Source organism: Phodopus roborovskii, unplaced genomic scaffold, assembly GCF_943737965.1.
Source record: "Phodopus roborovskii unplaced genomic scaffold, PHOROB, whole genome shotgun sequence".
NCBI lineage: Eukaryota > Metazoa > Chordata > Mammalia > Rodentia > Cricetidae > Phodopus > Phodopus roborovskii.
Genome location: NW_026126418.1, coordinates 42,865,409 through 42,870,335, shown reverse-complemented (window position 1 = coordinate 42,870,335; position 4,927 = coordinate 42,865,409). Strand labels below are relative to the sequence as shown.

General features: G+C 38.8%; 1 pseudogene; it reads left to right on the top strand.

Annotated features, from left to right (window-relative positions):
• The first annotated feature begins 954 nt into the window (after positions 1-954).
• On the top strand, positions 955-1,336 carry LOC127221883 (40S ribosomal protein S25-like; annotated as a pseudogene).
• Positions 1,337-4,927: the final 3,591 nt, after the last annotated feature.

Genomic DNA, 4,927 nt, shown 5'->3' with positions numbered 1-4,927 from the left:
TATGTGTTTGACTCATTCTTAGTCTGGCAGATGATTCCTGAGACTCCACCCTTTTCCAGCATTCTTTCTGTCCTGAAAATCCTGCCTAGCTATGGGCCAGTCAGCTTTTTATTAACAATGAGAGCACATCTTCATAGTGTACAAAAGGATTATTCCACAGCAAGATTTCTCTATGTATCCCTGGTTGTCCTACAACTCTCTCTCTCTCTCTCTCTCTCTCTCTCTCTCTCTCTCTCTCTCTCTCTCTCTCTCTCTCTCTCTGTAAACCAGGCTGGATAATATGGTAGGAAAGTTAAGAGTGTGCAGATAAAAAATGGATCCACATTTCAAGTAGAAAGACAATGTTTTTTTTTTTTTCTGTACTAGAAGATAAAATTGTCAAGTGAATTCAACAAGTAAATCAAAACCTTCCACCCCCCCCAAAAAAATGGCTAGATGTGTTCAATGGAGAGGGAAAGTGCAAACATCTAATCACAGTCTTGAAGACCTTACATGATCTGATTAAACGCTGATCCCATCTCCTCTAGGAGGGCTAACAGCTGGATCATCATCCCCAGTGCCTCAGCAGCCAGAAGAACAAGTCTTTATATATGAGGGACATCTGGATGGAGTGTCTCACCAGATTGGGTACCATGGTGCTGATCTTCAGGATAGTGTAACTTAGACTTTGAGGAAAAGAATGAGAATTGGTTCTTTTTCTCTCTCTCTTCTCCCTTCTCCCTCCTTTTTCTTCCTCTACCCTTTCATAAAGACAATAAACTTACTGACCAAAAGAGATTTGTCTGTAGCCAAATCCATTTTGACCATATTTCTAAGTATAAGCTCATCCTACTGTAAACAAAATTAACTACTGCTCATAACTAGTATCACAACTATTTAAAAAATATTCTTCCTGCTCTTTTTTTCCGACATCTTAGGGAGGCTGTAGTGGTCATCGCCACTCTCCGAGCTTCATCATGCCATCTAAGGATGACAAGAAGAAGAAGAAAGATGCCGGAAAGTCGGCCAAGAAAGACAAAGACCCAGTAAACAAGACTGGTGGCAAGGCCAAAAGAAGTGGTCCAAAGGCAAGGTTTGGAACAAGCTCAATAATCTAGTTCTGTTTGATAAAGCTACATACGACAAACTCTGCAAGGAAGTACCCAATTATAAGCTTATTACTCCGGCTGTGGTCTCTGAGAGACTGAAGATTCGAGGGTCCTTGGCCAGAGCAGCCCTTCAGGAGCTGCTTAGTAAAGGACTTATCAAGCTGGTTTCAGAGCACAGAGCCCAAGTAATTTACACCAGAAACACAAAGGGTGGAGATGCCCCAACTGCTGTACATTTGGAAAAATAAAACTTTATTAAATCAAAAAAAATATTCTTCCTGGTTTTAGCCTTGGTTTTTTGTTTGTTTGGTCAGTTTGCTTGCTTTGTTTCTATTATTGTTTGTTTGTTTATAACAACCAGGTACATCAGGAAATCTGAAGAGTTGTTCCCAACTCAAATTCCTCTCTATCGGCATCACTATCCCTACTGGGCAGACACTGCACTGGGCCAGGGAAGACAACGATTTATTGGAAGAGAATGCTGTGTCCTCTCCTTTACACAAAAACTATGGCTTCTGGTCTTTGCTATTAAACCTTCCTGTCCCTCCAACACTACCTGCTTGCTTTCTTTTCATTATGTTATTCCTCTCTCCTTCTCAGCATCCCTTCCTTTTGTCTTGGCCACCACTGCAGTGTTTGTTGTAAGGAGGTCTGTTCACTATAGGAAGATGGGAGATATTTTCATATTTATTTTTCACAACTCCATGTATTGCCCAAACATTGACTTTTGGGGGATGTGTGAGTGTGTTTAGCTCACTATAAAAGAAATCCAATTTTATATGTCATCTTGTTTTGCCAGATTATAAATTACACAGGAAGTACAATGTATATGGGTAAAAATGTGTCATGCCTTTTCTTACCTCATGAGGATCCCACCTGCCACTCCCATAACAAAATTTGCCAACAGAAGAATCACAATCACTTTTATCTCATCAAAGTGGTCTGTGGCCTTTAGAATGAAAATCCAAACATAGAGGAAAAACTGTCCATCTTAGGCTCAGATTAGATCAAGCCTGCCCAGCTAGGTGAGATTCATTAAACCAAAAGTAATAGATTGGGGACGGCAGGAGCAGGCATCACAGTGGGTCACAATCTCATTGTCTCTGGCATTTCTATGGTGTAAGGCAGTGTCATTTCTAGAATAAGGCTATATGCTCTCTTATCAGACAAGCATATCAGAGAATCCCTTTCTCACAGGTTCTTACACAGAAAGGCAGAGGAAAGGGAACAGTAGTATTTCCTGTTTTGATGGCTGGTTTTTGAGGACAAGATTTTAATTTCTGTGACCTACCTTGAATAAGAAAGAGTTTTACTTGCCTTCTTGGAAAGGGGCTGCATAGAAAAAAATGGGGCAGTAGATTAGAAGAATTCTTTGCTGTAAGGGCCTCCAAGTATCCTTCAATTCAAAGTACTCAAAGCCGACATGCCATACTTCAGGGTTCACAACACTTGAACTGTGTTGTGTTAGGCCTTCCCTAAGTATTTTTGGTTATTATCGAATTGCCTTAGGGAAACCATCTTCACCTCTTAAAAATGGGCTGTAGAAATCTAGTACCAGAATCATTCTTCGAACTGAGTTAAGGTTTCACTGTCATCAAAGAGTGATGCTTGATGCTTCAAGATGCCTCTAAGTGCTTCATGGGCTCACCCTCGTTCATCTTTGTCAGCTTTTTATTGACTAGCAAGAGTTTGTAAGACTGTACAATAGAGTCAACCATGGGTCTTGAGCAAAGGTTACCCTTTATCCTGTTAAATTAAAAGAGTAACTCACAAATGGCAATCTATTAATAAAAGGCAGAAAACTAAGATTTTTTTTCTTCAAATTAGTCCACAGCAAATGTCCCAGGTATTATCATAATTATATCAGTAATTTGTGCACTCATGAATTCCACCTCAATTGTAGGTTAGTTTATATTTTGATAGGTTGGAAGGGTTATAGGAGACAAAAGCATGGAAAACTCAGCAGCAGAAAAATGTCAATCAACCCGGGGGAGAATAGGATTCAGGCCCACCATTTTTCTTTTTTAAAGGTCATTAAAGCCTCATTTGAGACATGGAAATTACTTACTTCTTCCAGCAGTTAAACGTTTAAAGCCCTAAAATTATTTTATTTAACACATTTATTCAAAATAGGGATGGGAACAAAGGCCAAAGTTTGAAAACTCCCAGATAGTCAGGTTCTGTGGGCCCAGTGGGAAAGTTAGGAAAAGTGTGTATGTGTGAGTGTGGGGGATGTTTGTTTCATTAACAAGGCTATTTGAAGTTAGTTGAATCACTAATTGGGAGGTCCAGGCATCAACATAGGATAGGGCTTTGGAGGACATGAAATCAAGTTTCTTAATGGAGCAGCAATCAAGAGGCTGACATCCTTGGGACAGATTGCAAAGTCACTACATAAGGAGTACTGGGTGTCCCAAAATCCTCCGTGATCATTAGATCCTATGATTCTGTGTTCTTTAAATCAGTACTGATTCCCATGTCAGTATTCATTGTAATCCATAAAATAAGCACAAGAGAAAAAGCAATGGTCAATTTTACATTTGTGGGACTCCCTTGGGTGCCTGGTTAGAGCTTCATTTCCTCTCACAACCTACTTCCTTTTTCACCTGTAGCATTTATTTATATGCCTACAAGATAATACCTAAAACAAAAAAAAAATTAAAAATCAGAATTTCTTCTTTAAATCTAACTGTAGGAATCTATAGGGTAAACTTGAAATGCTGTTATAAGTTATAACATATGCTCACAGTGTATCTGAATGTGATTATAGTAGCATAATATTCTGGTATGAGAAGATAATCTTAATTCACTATAAAACATCTGTCTGTGTGTGGTACATTGTCTGGTGCTCTAGAGTATAAATATTGCTTCTCTAGGTAGAATTCTCAGCATCTCAATTTTCTGTCTGGCTTTTAAATTGTGCCTAATTAAAGGATTTCACATTCCTTCATAATATTGCCTTCTCAAGCAGAAATAAAATGACGACACCACATTTTGTGTTTTTCTATGAAAGACACTGTGTTACTATTTGGGTGGGTTATTTTGCTTGAAATGTGTTAATTACATTAATTAGCTAGAGCTGGCAGAATGAGTCCCAGCTAGATCACTGACATTCCAAAACCTCCCTTCCCCTCAACTTCCTGGTGCCTCCTTGGCCTTCAGGGCTACAGAGAGACACTGAGGTTTAAAAACCCCCACTCTTTCTGCCATCACTAATATTGTATAATTTTAAAAAATTTATAGAAGGCTACAAAAACAATATTCAATAATTGCATTAATATCATAAAGAATAATGAAGCTCAGTGAATACCTCTGAGTCTAATCTTTCTTTTTATTATATCTTTTTAGATTTCTTTTGTTATATGTGTATAAATGGTTTGCCTGCATGTATGTATGTATACCCTGTGAGTGTCCAGTTCCCAAGTAGGTTGGGAGAGGCTATCAGGTCCCATGGAACCACAGCTACAAGCAGTTGTGAACAACCTGATGTGAGTCCTGGGGACAGAACTCCAGTCCTCTACAAAAGCAACAACTGCTCTTATCTGCTAATCAGTTTCTCTGGCCCCTGATTCTAATATTAATGAGACTGGCCAAGTTTCTTCCTATTTTCCTCCACATATGTATTCTTTCATCAGTCTACTCAGAAAAGAAAAATAGAAAAGTAGAGATAACATTATACTTCTGTGTACGGGGAGGGGGGTGTAGTGCAGAGCACAGTGAACTTTCAACCATTTTTGTTGATAATGGGCTGAACTCCCTGCTGAGACATCAACAACATTTTATAGAAACCCAAAACCAATGATTACTTTTTTTTTTCATCGTGACTATCTATGGAAAAC